The sequence below is a fragment of the Pelodiscus sinensis genome, chromosome 9 (assembly GCF_049634645.1).
Source record: "Pelodiscus sinensis isolate JC-2024 chromosome 9, ASM4963464v1, whole genome shotgun sequence".
NCBI classification, from domain to species: Eukaryota; Metazoa; Chordata; order Testudines; family Trionychidae; genus Pelodiscus; species Pelodiscus sinensis.
This window is the reverse complement of record NC_134719.1, coordinates 22,476,772-22,493,681: the sequence shown is the minus strand read 5'-3', so window position 1 is coordinate 22,493,681 and position 16,910 is coordinate 22,476,772. Positions and strand designations below refer to the sequence as shown.

Here is a 16,910-nt window from a genome sequence, read left to right as displayed (position 1 = left end):
GAGTTGAGATATTTTACAAACTTATTGAAAAAGCTATTCATGTAAAACTAAGGAAATATATCAATTAACCACATAGTCTTAGGGCTATAAATGAAAACAAATCAGCTTTAAAAAATTGCCAATTGTTAAGAAATAACTGTTATTAATTAGTTATGAACAAAGAGAGCCTGCATCAGAGACACAGAGATTAATTTGAGGCATTTTTCATATTTATGGTCTTCCAAAAATGAAATGCACAAGGGCCTATTGTGGATGCCACTTCAACTAAAAACCATAATGGAGTTCAATATGACTGGATATCTGTCCTCAAGGGAGGTCTTTCAGCAAGGTAATATGGCCAGGGTTCCGCTGCATAAATTCTGCAACACACAGGGTACCCTTGACTGGGTCTTCCCCAAACTAGGTCTGGCTGTTGCTTATGTACTTGATACCACTCTTTCACATTCACAAGTGCTAACATTACTCGTAAAGTGTAGATAAATTAGATTCTCTTTTCAGAAGGAGCAGCATTTTCTTTCTGTACTTCTGCAAAAAATAGCATAAATATGTGATCAGATTAAGCTTTTTAATGAATATTATAATTCAAGCACAGTTGCTGTCAAAATATAAGCTCTTTAAAATTAAATTTAAATAATTTGAGTGATACTAAGTCAATGAAAGTCTATAATTTCTCTTTTCTAGTTATATTTCCTTATTTTTTGCATGTTACACAATGCTGCAAAATACACTAATGCACACAATATATAGAAATATAAAAACTTATCAGACACCTCATCTCTGCAACTCCCTTTGGCATTCATTTGAGGCCAATTGTCCTGAAGCAATGATGTGCCTGCCAATCCAAGCAGAGGACCTGGGTCCAAGTAACCCCCCGTCCCATAGGCTAATATCCTTTAGTTAGTCAAATATCAGTATTGCTGTCAAAGTAAAAAACAAGATTTCCCCATCATATCCCAAACATATATTTAACCTCAACAACCAACTATGACTGAAAAGTTTGTCCCACAAAAAAGGGGAGCCTATATAAGTTAAAAAATTGGATATCAACAAAAGTGCAGACAGAGATCACTGCTCTAGTGACTTCTGAATATTAAAAAATCTCAGAGGAGTAGCAGTGTTAGTCTGTAACTTTAACAGCAATAAGCAATAAGTTTCTAGCCTGTGACATACTACAGAACCTATTTGTGCAGCAGTGGCTGATCCCAATGCTCCTAGCTCTGCTAGCAAGTCATCAGCCAGCTCCCAAGTCCCTGGCCAGGGGCAGCAAAAGAGGGCCCTTTCCTGGTCTGATTCAGAGATCCTGGACTTCATTGAGGTCTGGGGAAAGGAGGCTAATCTCCTCTCCACAGAGGAGGAGATCCAGGATCTCCGCATCAGGCACAGGAATGTAGATGTGCACAGCTAGATAGCGACCAGCCTGCTCTAGAAGGGCCACATGTGCACCTTGAAGCAGGTGCGCATGAAAAACAATTAACTTAAGCAGGTCTACACAAAGGCCAGGGAACTGAGTTCCAAGTTGGGGCAGTACCCCAGTTGTGCTGCTACTTTTACCAGCTGCACTGCATCCTAGATCGGGGGGGGGGGGGGGGGTGGTCAGTCCCTTCCCCCTACATCATTGATTCTGGCCTAGAGACATCCATTGTGAGTCTCCTAGTGTGTGTCTAGACTACATGCCTCCTTCGACGGAGGCATGTAGATTAGCCAGATCGGAAGAGGGAAATGAAGCCGCGATTAAAATAATCGCGGCTTCATTTAAATTTAAATGGCTGCCCCGATCTGCCAATCAGCTGTTTGTCGGCAGATCGGGGCAGTCTGGACGCGATGCGCCGACAAAGAAGCCTTTCTTCATCGGCACAGGTAAACCTGGTTTCACGAGGTTTACCTGTGCCGATGAAGAAAGGCTTCTTTGTCGGCGCGTCGCGTCCAGACTGCCCCGATCTGCCGACAAACAGCTGATCGGCAGATCGGGGCAGCCATTTAAATTTAAATGAAGCCGCGATTATTTTAATCGCGGCTTCATTTCCCTCTTCCGATCTGGCTAATCTACATGCCTCCTTCGACGGAGGCATGTAGTCTAGACACACCCCTAGAGAGCAGGACTGTGCACCAGGATGAAGAGGAGTTAGAGGAGGAAGAAGAGGCCAGCCAGGACACAATGCCCACCAACGAGGAGGTCATCATCTCCTTGGAGCTGGTACCCCCCTCCCAGAATGTGTCTCAGGGTTGGGACCAAGCTGAGAAAGGCACATCAGGTGAGTTCCATCAGTTTCCCTAGACACATGCTGGAAGAGGCAGCAGGCGGTTAGGGGCTGCATGCTCCTTTATTGGCCTTCTCGGCCTGGGGCTCGCATACAGGAACCGCCAGTCCGGAGCAGAGAGCTGCATGAGGTTCCCACACAGGAACTTTTTGCTCTTTTCTACAAGGTTGCTGGAGAGGCCTCCCTTACTCCTGACTCCATGGTGGGACACTTTCTCACCACAAGATGCCACTAAGCAAGCTGGGGGTCATAAAAGCACACAGCAGTGCCATACATGGCACAGGTTCTTGCCCGCACTCTCAGGACAGCAACTATTCCTAGTCAAGCACGGTGAGGTGGGGGACACCAATCCCCTCCCTGCATGGAAACCTGCCAGGGGAAGAAAGTGGAGGTGATCCCAATAGCACCCTCACCAGGAAGCAGCAGCTGCCACTCACACATACCTCTCTCAACACCTCCCCTCCAATGGGTAGGGATAGAAGTCCTCTCCCTTTGGGATACCACCACTGTTAGACGGCACAGAGGAAAGGCAAACCACCCCGTCACCCCTCTCCCACTCCAAACATTGCTTGCCTGCATGTGTGCCCTGCAGTGGTGTCTCAAGTGGGAGGAGCAGAAGTGGGATGCAAACTTTGAGGAGCACCATGCTGATCAGGAACTGCACACCATCCGGCAGGAGCTCCTTGCGGTGCTGCCACTTTGAAATGCTGGCAGCGAGCTCCTGCAGTGCTTCAAAGTGGCAGCACTGCAAGGAGCCCAGGATCACTTTGAAATACTGGAAGTAGCCTGATGCCGGGCTACTGCAGCAGCGTTTCAAAGTGGCAGTGCTCCGTGGAGCCCAGGGTCTGGCCCCAAGCTCCATGTGCTGCTGCCTCTTTTAAGTAACGCTTTCTCCCTCCCCCCCCCAGCTGCTTCTTTCTGTTAGAGGCAGCAAAGAGGGGGGCAACTAGTCGACAAGTTTGTTGACTATCCAATAAGCATTTGCTTATCTAATAGTTGACTAGTTCTTCACATCCCTAGTCTGCACGGGTATGTCTACACTACCACCCTAGTTCGAACTAGGGTGGTAATGTAGGCAACGGGAGTTGCAAATGAAGCCCGGGATTTGAATTTCCTGGGTTTCATTTCCATAAAGCCGGGCGCCGCCATTTTTAAATGTCCGCTAGTGCGGACTCCGTGCCGCGCGGCTACACTCGGCACGGAGTCCGCACCAGCGGACATTTAAAAATGGCGGCGCACAGTTTTATGCAAATGAAGCCCGGGAAATTCAAATCTCGGGCTTCATTTGCAACTCCCGTTGCCTACATTACCACCCTAGTTCGAACTAGGGTGGTAGTGTAGACATACCCCAGGAGAGGGGAAGGAAGGGAAAGGTGGGCAGGGGAAGGAGAGGTCAGGGGGAGAGATACACAGGGACTATGCAGAGGCCACTTCTGGGGAGGCCTTGGGGAGGGTGCCACAGTTGGCCTTGTCTGAAACTTTCCCTCAGGGCCTCCTGGATGTGCACAGCCCCCAATGGACATGCCAGATGGCAGCAACATGCAGCTGCTCAAAGGTCTTGACCAACTGTTTGGCCTCTGCCCCCACCATGGCAGAAACATCTCCCTTTTGTCCTCACACAGGTTGTGCAAGACACAGCAGGACGCCGCCACCTGGGGGATGTTCTCTTCACTAAGATCCAGGCAAGCGAGGAAACACTGGAATCTCCCTTTGGGGTGGCTGAAGGCTCCCTTCTCCCAGATGCAGCACCTGCTGGTGGGGTCCAGGTTTCCCATATAGAGCTTCATCAGCCAGGGGAGCAAGGGGTAGGCTGCGTCTCCCACAATACACATAATCATGTAACCCTGATGGTGTGGTCAGGGGAAAATGTGCCAGCATGCGTGCATCCTCTGAAAGAGGCTGGAGTTGTGGACTATTCAGGTGCTGTGTGCCTTCCCCGACCACCGGAAGTTAATGTTGGTGAAGCAGCGTGAATGATCCATGAAGACCTACAGCACCACTGAAAAGTAGCTCTTCCTGTTGATATACCCAGAGAACTGACAGTTGGGGATCTGGATGGGGATGTGGGTGCTGTCAGTGGCCCCTCCCATGGTTGGGGATGCCCATGGCAGCAATGCCAGTGACAGTGGGGTCCACTTCACCCAGGATGACCATCCTGCACAGCAGGATGGCATTGATGGCCCTCACCACCTGTAAAAGGATACAAACAGAGAATCACGGAGTTGCCAAATCCCTCAGGAGTTCCCTGAGCCCAAGCTCCTTCCCACAGCAGGAGCAACCCCATGTACCCCATCCCCAGCAGGGCTTTGTGAAGCTGGGACTGCAAAATCTCCAGGGAGGGACAGTCCATCACCCCCCTTCCCTAGGGAACCCCATTCCTGTAGTTCACCACCTCCCTGGGACAATAGTAAGAGAGTTATACCTGCATGAGCACTGCCCCAATGGTTGATAGTCCCAGGCCGAACTGGTTCCCGATGAAGAAGTAGTTGACCTGAGTGGCGAGCTCCCAACTAGCAATGGCGACCTGTTTCTGGAGGGGGAAGGCGGGTCACATGTGGGTGTCCTATCACCTGAAGGCAGGGGTGAGCCACTCACACAGCTCTAGGAAGGTGTCCTTCCACATATGGAAGTTCTGGAGTCACAGCCGGTCATTCCACCATCCATGATGATCAAGTCCCACCAGTCAGAATTGGTGTCCCGGTGCTGCAAGTGGCAGTGCACAGTTTGCAGGGCAGGGTGGGAAGGGCTGTGCTACATGAGCAGCACATTGAGAGTGGAGAGGAGGTGCCCCGCAGTGAACTGTGGTCCTGTTCCTGAAGTGCCACAAGGTGCAGCATGAGTTCTTAGAACCAGCAAGTGCTTTGTAGCAGGTCTGGCTCCAAGGCTGGAGTGCTGTGATGTCGGCAAGGGCTGTGATGTCAGCAGTGGAATGAGTTTGCTGTTCCTCAAGGAGGTAGGCAAAGGCAATGGATCCTGAGACACGACTGTAAAGCGGAGTTCCTTTAAGCACAAGCCTCAGATAGCTTGAGGTAGCAGCTCCAGAAAGTGTGTGCTGTCCTGATGCCCTTCCTGGAGTGCTTCCGGGGGGCCTTAAATTTGATTCAGGCTCCAATCAGTTTGGATGCTCTATTTCAACATAATTCGGTGCTATTTCAGTGGGGATTTGTAGTGTGGATGCACTACTTCAAAACAGTCATTTCGAGAGTTGTTATTTCCAAATATCTTATTTTGAAATGAGCGTTTAGGGTAGACAGACCCTTAGAGACTAACAAATATATTATATCATGAGCTTTCGTGGGTAAAACCCACTTCACCATTGAGGCACTTGAGCTGAATGTTTACTCCCTTGGGGAATACAGGCAGTCCCCGGGTTACGTACAAGATAGGGACTGTAGGTTTGTTCTTAAGTTGAATTTGTATGTAAGTCGGAACTGGTACATATTGTAGGGGAAACTCTAGCCAAACAATTCTCCAGAGCTCAGTTTTATTCTCCCACACCTCACTTCCCTCAGTCCTTTATTCTCAAGCTGAGGTGTCTGCTGAGAAAAGCCGCTCCGCATCTCCCTGGTCTGCTGTAGGGGGGGTGGGGGGGGGGGGGGGCTAGCTTCGCGTCTCCTTGGTCTGCTGGGGGGAAGCAGCTAGTGAGGGGCTGCCTCACCCCGTTTGTAAGTAGGGATCCGATGTAAGTCGGATCCATGTAACCCGGGGACTGCCTGTATGCCATAGACATGCCTTTTCTGCATATTGTTATATAATAAGAATGTGAATGGGCACAGGCAGAAACTGTCAAACATGAGAGGAAAAACAAAAGAATAAATGTCAGAAAATTAGTCCAGTTTTAGAGAAAAACCTACTTGATATTTTAAGAATTCATATTTTACACAGAAATCTTTCTGACCCTGCTCTGACTGAGCTGCCTACAAGCCAGGTGAAAAAATAAATCGGGTGGAATCAGCATGTTTAAACCAGGGTGCTTTAAACTGTCTTTCCACTCAATCTGTACAAGCCTGACCTCTGGATTTGACCTTTATTTAATTGGGATAGGATTGGAAGGATTATTAGAAAGTATTAGGTACCAGCAACACTTTCTGCCCAGTTCCTGAAGAAAGGCGTTTTCATATGGCATACACCTTAGTTTTAGCAAGGCAGCTACCTTTTTCTGTCAGTGAACTGTAACTACTACTTCAGGAGAGGAATACTCAGAAAACCCCTAGCAAAGTGAGTAATGTTGTAGATTGGGATGAGGCCTGGGGGAAAATCTCTAGTACAAATATATTAAAAGGGCAGAAAATTATTTTTAGACAATTTCCTCCGTCAGGTCCCTATTCTACAAGCACTCCCTATATGGACAGGTCTAAAGGGATCATGCTGTGAATGGGAAGGAATCAAGATCATGCTTCAGGCAGAAGTTAAATGTAAGTGTATTGATTTTTCAGTGAACATGCTAGCATCTGCATACATAAGTGATAGGTGCTACTCCCCTTTGTGTGTAGTTGATGGTGCACAAAAAGCATATGCATTGGACTATGCAAGCCTAAAGATACTAGGGCACAAGTGGAAGTCATCTTTTGAAAACCAGACTCTTTATGCTCATGTATCACATCTGCATCTAGACAGACTTTCTAGTAGGAAAGTGCTTGGAAAAGCCTATTTTTTAATGAAAATACTTTCAAGTATATAATCAGATTTTTTTAATGATTCATGTTATAAATGCAAAAAAATTCACTGAGGAAAAAGAGAGGATTTTTTTAAATCATCAACATGATCATTATTCTCTTCCTACGCTTAGCCGACAAGAAAAACAGTAGCTTTCTGATGAAAGAAAAAGGATCCATCAGGTCCCACTCACTCTTCATGAACTAAGAACTGATGTCACTGACTGTCAGATTCAAGTGATTTTCTCCATAAATCTCCTATTTAGTGACAAAAAGGAATCATTGTTCCCTAACACTGCACAAGCTTTTTGTTCAGGTTTGCTGTGTATAAAATTTAATGAGAACAGGCATAGAACACATCAAGAGCTGAGCATGTGTCAGTTACAAAATGTGCGTGTTTGAAAACCTTCTCCTTTAATTACCTCAATTTCCAGTTACCAGCTCAGGGGAGTGCAAGGGGGAGGGCACTTGCTGAAAACAACAGCTTTCTGAAATGCATGGACAAAAAGTAACTAATTATTAAAACAATAGATAATTATATAGAGGAAAAAATATCCACACTGGTCCAAGATTACGTGAAAAAAATCCAAGTGCCCCCCACGTAAAATTACTTTCTGATACAGCTATTAATGGTGTACATTTTACATCGCCAATTAGTATGACATTTCTCACTGATGCTTACTATAGAAATAGTAATTGTTATACTATCATAATGTTGTTTGTTATATTTTCTCTCAGTTTGTCCTTAGATTGTAAGCTTTTGGGAGGCAGGGTCTCTCTTTTTGTGATATCTGTATAGAGAGTCTAGCACAGGGGTGGGCAATAAAGCAGAGGTGGTTTGCCAGAGTTAGCCCCTGGCATGCTGCCACCACTATATTTACCTGTGCTTCTACATGCACCAGTGATCTCAGCTCCGGGTGATTGCAGATCACCCACTGTTCCTGTCCAATGGGAATGGCGGGAAGTGGCACAGACTTGGACACTACTTCCTGCAGCTCCCATTGGCCAGGAACAGTGATCCACGGCCAACAGAACCTGTGATCACTCTATACCTGGAGAGGAACAGCTAATATAGTGGTGGGGGCCCACCAGGGGCCACCACTGATAGACCAGATCCAGCCCAAGAGCCGGTATTTGCCCACTCCTGGTCTAGCACAATGGAGTCAAGATTGTTGATTGGAGTCCTTGGACACAGAAATAGCATGTGAGAAAATTGCTATCGCCCTATATTCTGACACTTTACAAGTAGGATAATAGTGGGGTAATGAAAACATACATGATTGATTTTGGAATTAAGGTGTGCTACTTCACCTCCACACCTACTATGTTAGGCACAGGTGAAGTGCTCACTACTCATATATGCCTCCAGAAGTATTTTTTTTTTGTCAGTAGTCCATGACACTATATTGTAAAGTAGAAGTAAAAACAGAATGAAAATGCTTGCTGATGGCAATTTTTATGTGTTTTCTCCAGGGTAAGTGTTCTGAAAAGCAAGAAATTGTAGCGGTATCTGGTTCTGTCTCACTAACCTGAGTAGCGTTGGAGAAACTCCCAGGAAAGCTCAGGAAGGATTGACTTGTTGTTTTATTGCTCAGAAAAAGCAAAGACTCTGTGGTTTTGTTTTACTTTCTGGGAGAAATAATCACTCTTTAGTTCTCATGGTTTGAGGGAAAATATTTTTTCTTAATAACCTGTATTTTGAAAAATAATTGAAACAATACTTCTAGGTCATATAAAGGCTGGATGGAGCTACTTCTTTAAACCTTTCCCCTGATATGTACCAACCATCATGTAAGCCATTTATAAGCCAAGAAGTGTGAGCAGCTAGAGAAGAATTGGGAGTAAAAAACTCCTCTGTGTTAGGGATGGCTACAGAGAAGAGGAACAGCAATTGAAATAAATGGGGATTGTAATCACAGCTACTGGAGACCATTTTATCTTTGCTTGTGTTTGTCCATACAGGACCAATTTTTGGATTATACCCACACTGTTTACATAAGTGACTCTTTCTTCTCTCCTCTTGCACTCTGCTTTGGTGTGCAATCTCCCACTATAACACATCTACCTTCTGCCCTCCCTCCTTTCCCTTCTAATATTTGGGAAACCATTTGGTAAGCCACACTTCACCAGTGGCAGGGTGCATAGAGCCATACGTGAACCTGGGGAGCTTCCCAGATAAGCTTCCTTGATCCCCCTTCACACACCACCCCTCCTGCCCTGATCCCACACCCTCGCCACACCAGATCCCCTTCCATCCTTCCTCCAACTCATATCCAGATCAGGGTGCAGTTGGATAGGCCTTGATAACTGCGGCTATTAGTTTGATGACATTGGGTCCTGAAATGTTCCACACTGCACCAAGTCAGCCACAAAAGGGCAGCCTTTCATGAGGTTGTTAGTATTTCCAGTTTCCTTAGATGTCTAATGTTCTTCACTCTTTATAACTGATGCATATTGGAATGGTACAAAATGAAATCAGTATATACGGGATCAGCTGGTTAAAATTTGTACAACACTTAAAAATGCAAAGGGGTTTAGCAGTGCTACATTAAGTAGTGTTATTATATAATACTTTAGTAAATTTGAAATACCATGTTACAAAAGCAATCATTGCAGCTTTTATTTCTGAATGTGCTTTTAAACATGTCACTTCTGTCTACTTAGATGTGGGAAGCAATTAGAAGGGGAGAGTGTAGGCAAAGGCAACTTCACTATTGTTCAGCTACCTCCTAAACAATTAAAAGGATTTCTAGCGTTTTTTTTGTTCCCTTCTTAAGGCAGTGAAGTAACTTTTTGTATAGTGTGCAAAAATGCATTGATATGGATGGTGAATATTTTCATAAAGTTTCTGAAAAGGCTATAAATCTCTACTGCAAATCAAAATGTATACTTCTTTTCAGTGAGTGAGTTATTACTGCATGGTCCAGAGTCCTTGGGCACACTCTAGGCTTACTCCAGCTACGTGAGATGCAAACCCATAGCCTTTAACATCTGTAAATGCATTTTTATATTTGAAGTTGATGAGCTATTTTAATGTGTTTGCCTTTTGGGTTCAAAGGCTGTTATGTCTCAAGCTGAAAACTCATTTTTGAAACACAAACTTCATGTTTATTAAAACTCTAGACATCATGATTTGGTACATAGGACTTTAGTTTTCTTGAACCAGTTTACCAAAGGTTCTACTCATTTCCTCCCTGAGAAACTATAAACTATTCATACTTTCATTAGAACATTGGAGTTAGTCTTTACATGGCGAAGCCCATGGAAGGGCCAAATCTGTCAGCAAACCATGAAATGCCCAATGTTTATTCATTCTGTTGTAACTAGTGAACAAGCCTATGCTCAAGCTCTGAGATCAGTGAGGGGGAAGCAAGTATGTTGTTTCTGAATATGGACTTCAAAGAATTAGACCACGTGAAATTACTGGCAGTTGAATAACTTTCCAACGAAAATCCTGGAACCCCTATAGTTTGAGAAAAAGAAGACAGTGTATGAAAACCACAGCCATAGAGTGTGGCACCCTGTCCCCACCATTAGGATGGCTGAGCCGCAGACCCAGGTTTATGATGCTGCCTTCATCCTTGCTTATCAGAATGGAGTCTTGTATCCAAGGTTGTCCCTAGAGGGGTGGGGCCTTTGGACAAATCAGACTCCTCACTAATCTCTACAAAATCCACCTGGTACATCTGCACACCTGCCGCTCATCTCCTCATCTTTCCTCCCCGTTTCTCACCTGCCCACTTATTTCCTTGCTGTCCAACGCCCCCCAGTCCGCTCACCTGTCTGTCTCTTCACTCCCTGTCCACCTGCCACTTGCCTTTCCATTCTCCTCCCCCACTTGCCTCCCACCTGAATATTGGGACAAATGGCATCCTGATCATTGAGGGTATGTCTACATTAATTTGAAATAAGCTAATTTGAAATAACGCATCTAAACCCAAAAACTAATTCGAAATAGTTTTTTGCTATTTCAAAATAGCGTGTCCACACTGATTGGATGCTGGATCGCATTTAAGGGCAGCTGAAACCCTGACTTGGAACACCACACCACTCAGCACCATAGAGCTGGAGCTGCCTCTGGGCACTCTGGTGCTCATTTTGGACGTGTTGCTGCAAGCCTGGCTGCACATTCTGCAGGCTGCCTTGCAGCACCTGCTGCAGCCTGACCCGCACGCCATCCTCTGGACCCTCCTGGGGGACTGGGAGGAGCAGCTGCAGCTCCCAGATGCCAGCGTTCCCCGCCGCATCTGGTGTCTGGACACCCACAGCAACTGGTGGGAGCAAATGGTCCTGGAGCGCTGGGGAGACCAATAACGGACCCAGAACTTCAGGATGAAGAAGGACACCTTCCTTGAGCTCTGTGAGTGGCTCGCTCCTGCTTTGTGGTGATGGGACATGCACATGAGGCCCGTCATTCCTCTCCACAAGCGTGTGGCCATCACCCTCTGGAAGCTCTCCACACCGGATGGTACTGTGGTGAGCCAATTCGGCATGGGGAGATCCACCGTCAGAGCAGTACTCATGCAGGTATGGCAGTCTCCAGCCACTGTGCCTGGTCGGGGGGGGGGGGAGGCAAGGAAGTAATGGGCTGCCCCAGGGAAAATGGGGGGAGGTAGTACAAGTCCCCTCCATGGGAGGGTTTGGTCCGTCCCACCTGTACTAAGGGCTGCCCGTGGTGGCCAGGATTGCAGGGGGGGGGGGGTTGCTCCAGGGAGTGGGGGCATGGGGCAGTGATGGGGAAGGAGCACTCTCAGCCACCCTGGCACCCCAGTGACTCTCAGTGGTTTTGTGTGTCCCTCTGCAGGTGGCCAAGGCCATCAACAGAGTGCTGCTCCACAGTGTCATCCGCCTCACCGATGTGATCGAGGGATTTGGCACCCTGGGCTTCCCCAACTGTGGAAGGGGGGCCATCAACAGAATGCACATCCTCATCCGTGCCCTGGACCACCAGGCCTCCCTCTACAGCAACCAGAAGGGATATTTCTCGGTCATCCTGCAGGCTGTGTCTGACCATCAAGGCCAGTTCGTGGACATCAGTGTGAGCTGGTCCAGCAAAGCACACAACACACGGTTTACTGCAACTCCTCCATGTTCCAAAGGCTGCATGCCGGAACTTTCTTCACCACCTGCCACATCAGGGTCGGTGACGTGGACTTGCCTGTGTACCTGGTGGGGGATGCAGCCCATCCCTCACAACCCTGGCTGCTGAAGCCCTACGTGGGACACCTCAACCCCTCCTGACAGGCATTTACTGCCAAGCTCGGCAGGGCCCATATTGTGGTGGAGAGGGTGTTTGACTGGTTAAAGGCCTGTTTTAGATACCTCCTCACCTGCTTGGACCTATCGAAGCGGAATATTCTGCACATGGTGGCAGTGTGTTGTGTTCTGAATAATTTCTGCAAGAGGAACGGGGGGCTTTCCTGCCGGGCTGGATGGCAGAGGCCAACCATTTGGCTGGCCTGTATGTGCAGCCCCACACGGCTGCCAGCTGGGAGGCCCATCGAGGGGCTATCAGTAGCCAGGAGGCCCTGCAGGAGAGCTTCCACCCAGAGGAGGACTAAAGTGTGTCCGTGGTGTGCCCCACTGGGGGCTTCTGCCTCATTTCACCCTCACATCCTTTCACGGACCCCTCCCTAGCCCCCCTTACCATTAAATAAAGACACATGTGTTGACAAAAACAAACTCTGTTTATTGAACAAAACTGGGGTGGCAGGGAATGACGGTGGAAGAAGGGAGGGGTAAACCTGGGAGGAGGGAGCTTAAAGGGGGAGGAGAAGCTCAGGGTTGAGGGTCTTGTTGGTCCACCTGTCTCCCAGCACTGCAGGAATGGGGGCCTCAGCTTCCCTGGAGGAAGAAGTGGGAGGGTGAGCAGGAGTGGGAGGAGGAGCGGTAGCTGGGACAGCAGCTGGGCTGGAGCACCAGGAGGCAGCAATCTCTGCACCAGTGTCTGCAGGTGGTCAGAGATTGCACAGCCCTGGGTAAGCAGCTCCCACCAGCTCTCCCGCCGCAGCTGTAGGTCTTCATGCATCCAGTGGTTGAGGGTGTGGTGCCGGCCTTGCAGGATCCCCAGGTGCTGCCGCTGGTACTCCTCCTGGTTAGAGGTCAGCCTGCTGGCCCAGGTGCGGGAGGCTGTCCTGGGCACGGTTGTGCGCCCTGCACTCATAGCTATTGCAGCTGTGGAGAAACAAGAGAAGTGGTCAGTTCTCCCTGGGGACACAGTGGGTGAAGCCCAACTCCCCTCTGCATGGTGAGGACAGCAGGTCTCCACACCATTGGAGCTGATGTGGATGCACACAGGCCATGTTCGGCATGTCCTGCTATCCCCAGGACTACACCTATGCCCCTGTGCTGTATCTAGTGTGGGGATGGGGAGGAGGGGAGATGTGCTCTGCCTCTGAGTAGAGGGGGCTTGTGGAGGGAGGCCATCATGCAGTGTCCCTCCCTGGGGTCAGGAGCATGTCATGTGCCTTCATACATACCCGCATGTGGGTAACAGGCCAGGGCCCCTATGTGGCAGCCACATGCCCAGGGTGGCACGGCACATGCATAGGTTTCTGCATTCTCCGTGGTCAGCAAGGTCCACATGCAAAGTCCCTGGTCTCCCTCTCACCCCCACCCACCCCCGCATAAGGGAACAGTGATGGCACTCACATGTCGAGGCCTCGGATGACACTGGCAACAGGCTTGCTGGAACGGCTCGGGGGTCCTGGGTATGGGGCATGCTCCCTCTAGGCTCCTGTCCATCCTCCTCCTTCTCCTCCTTCTCCTCCTCCATGTCATGGGCAGGGCCCTCTGCCCCAGAGTCAATGACCACCTGGGGGAGACGGACCGTCTGACCCCTGCCAGGATGCAGTCCAGGGCGTCATAATAGGGGCAGGGATCTGGGTCAGCCCCTGGTTGGGAGCTGCCCCCTGAGGCCCTGGCATAGGCCTGCCACAGCTTTTTTATTTTATGCACACCTGCTTCTGGGTGCGCATGTGGCCTTTGGTGGCCAGGTTGTCAGCCATCTGCCTGTAGACGGCCGCGTTCCTGCATCAACTACAGAGATCATGGACATTGGAGGCCTCCCCCCCAAACCTCAATGAGGTCCATGATCTCTGCATTAGACCAGGAAGGTGCCCACCTTTTGTGGCCCCTGGCAGGCTCCTGGGGAGCGGTGAGGACTGGGTGCCCCTGGGTTGTTGGCTCAGCACAGGCATTGTGTCCAGAATCTACCTCTTTAAGGACTCCGGGGCTTGTGGGGAAGGAGCAGAAGAGTTTTCCTGGTTGTGCCCAGAGTGACCACCACTCTGGGAAGGGCCGGAGGCTCCCTATTTCAAAATAAGCGTCTACCCAGCGCTTATTTCTATTTAGCTATTTTGAATTTGGCATTATTCCTCATGGAATGAGGTTTACCAAATTCAAAATAAGCACTCCGCTATTTCAATTTAATTTCGATGTGTAGATGCTAGGAAAGTTTTTTCAAAATAACGGCCGTTATTTCGAAATAACTTTGCTGTGTAGACATACCCATATTGATTGGGATGCAAGACAAAAGGTTAGGGTATGTCTACACTACGGAGTTAGTTCAAACACCTGGGGCTGTTGCTCTGATTTTCCCTACCCATGGGAAGGCTCTACTTGTAGCTCAGCAGTAGAAGAGAGAATGTTTTCAGATTCAGAAGTTCCAGGTTAAATCTCCATTCTGATAATCCAGGCATGTAGATTTGCTCAAAAAGCACCAAAGAATACACTGAAAGGAACATCCAACCCTTCATTGGTTTCTCTCTCAGGTTCCTGAGAAAGATTCAAGCAGGGCTTCTTAGCCTTGAGGATCATAATTGTACAAGGGTATTTGTTGCTTTGTGGGGTTGCTGAGAACCACTGAACCAAACTGCTAACCCTGAACATAATGTAAACCACTTCCACCCAGGGAACCTAGCAGCACTTATATAACTTGAACCCCTAAATGCTCTCCTTTCTTTAGGGTTAGATGCAAAGGGAGGCCCTGAAATTTTCTCATGTTGTAACATGGTATCCTGGATGAACAACTGGGGCTTCTCCAGATCTAATTTCTATGAAATGCAATAAAGGTCTTGTCTACATTTCTCTCTTTGCTCCCTTAGTAATTTGGCCGATGCCTTAATCATATACAGGCAGTCCCCGAGTTACGCAGATCCGACTTATGTCGGATCCGAACTTACGAACGGGGCTTTCTCGCCCCGGAGCTCGCAGGCAGTGGGACCGACCAGAGCGCAGCAGTCCCGCCACCTCGACCTCCGGGGTGAGAAAAGCTGCTCTGGGTGCCCCTGGTCTGCTGGGGACCATCTCCAGCAGACCAGGGACACCTGGAGCAAAGCCGGGAGGCGGAGGGGTCCCGCGCCTCTGAGGCTTTGCCAGAGCAAAGCCTCATAGGCGCGGCACCCCGCCGCCACTGAGGCTTTGTTCCCCGTGTCCCTCGTCTGCTGGGGGGGGAGGGGCAGCTAGTGCCCCCCCCCCAGCAGACAAGGGAGACGTGGAGCAAAGCCCCGGGCCTGTGGTAGAGCAGGTGGGGCGCTGCCGGTTGGTCCCGCAGCACCGCTCCTTGGCGCTACTGGACCAACCCAGCAGCACCCCAGCTGCTCTGCCCCAGGAGTCCTGATTCAGCCGCTGGTGATCAGTTTCAGCAGCGGCTGAATCAGGACACCTGGGGCAGAGCAGCTGGGTTGCTGCTGGATTGGTCCAGTAGCACCGAGGAGCGGCGGCGCTACTGGACCAACCCAGCAGCACCCCAGCTGCTCTGCCCCAGGCGTCCCAAGTCAGCCGCTGCTGAAACTGACCAGTGGCTGACTACAGGAAGCCCCTGCCCCAGGCTTCCTTGAATCAGCCGCTGATCAGTTTCAGCAGCAGCTGACTTAGGGATGCCTGGGGTTCTTAAGTTGAATCTGTATGTAAGTCAGAACTGGCGTCCAGATTCAGCCGCTATTGAAACTGATCAGTTTCAGCAACGGCTGAATCTAGACGCCAGTTCCGACTTACATACAGATTCAACTTAAGAACAAACCTACAGTCCCTATCTTGTACGTAACCCGGGGACTGCCTGTATATGATTAATTCTATAAGGGGAATTTTAAAACTGAACATGAAATTGGCAAAAAAACATGAAGCTAGAGTTATGTAACTCTCACATGGCTTCCTGGCTTTAATTTACACGGCAACCCAATCACTATTTGCCTTGAAGTAACTTCTGGAACATTTATCAGTATTGGTTAATTTGATTTAAAGCATTGCATTGAATTAATAAAAAGAGAAAGAGGTTATGACCATAATTTTGTTTGGCATTAAAATATTTGTGGCTTGTCAACAGCATTTTAAGTTTTCTTTCCAATCTATTACAGTGTTAATTTAATTTTAACTTTAAACAGTATGGGTTGGTGGCAACTATCAGTACTAAATTAATATTGCTGTTTTGCAAGCCATTAATTGCTATGACTGAGTTGCTAGAGTAGCTCAATAAAAGAAAATTTTGATTTTAGCATATGCTATGTTAGGTCATATATCTGGAGCACTTGGTTATGAAGCTGTATTATGTCATTGGCAATTAGAATTTAGAGATCTTTATTAACTGGCCTGTGCTTTGTAAGCCACAGCCAAATATTGTCATTTCCAGGTCTTTGAATTACTACACTTGATTTACTGAAGTGCTTACATCAGACTTGAGGTAATTTCCTGTAATAGGGGGAAGAGTGTATGCACAATTTAAGCTTTGATAGCCCATAATTAGGACCTTTTTGAGATCTCTTTGTGCTATGACATTTTATTGACAAAGCTTCCTGACCTCTCTCAAAGGAACACTTAAAAAATGGCTACCAGAATGTCTAGGAAGTAGTTTTGAAGATGATTATCAGAGCATTCCATTGACAGCAAGGTAATTTTTCTACAGATTTGGCAGAATGGTGTATAGGTAAGAGATTGTTGCTTCCAAATGGAAAATATGGTAAATACAAATTGGCAAGATTACAAAGAAGATTTTAACATA

The 16,910-nt window shown here is 48.1% G+C and overlaps 1 long non-coding RNA gene across 1 annotated transcript; it reads left to right on the top strand.

Moving 5' to 3' along the window:
* The first annotated feature begins 5,180 nt into the window (after window positions 1-5,180).
* Window positions 5,181-8,943, top strand: LOC112546433 (uncharacterized). The gene is made up of 3 exons (XR_003090126.2): window positions 5,181-5,211; window positions 6,577-6,673; window positions 8,387-8,943. It is a non-coding gene; the product is annotated as an uncharacterized LOC112546433 (long non-coding RNA).
* The last annotated feature ends 7,967 nt before the right edge of the window (window positions 8,944-16,910 follow it).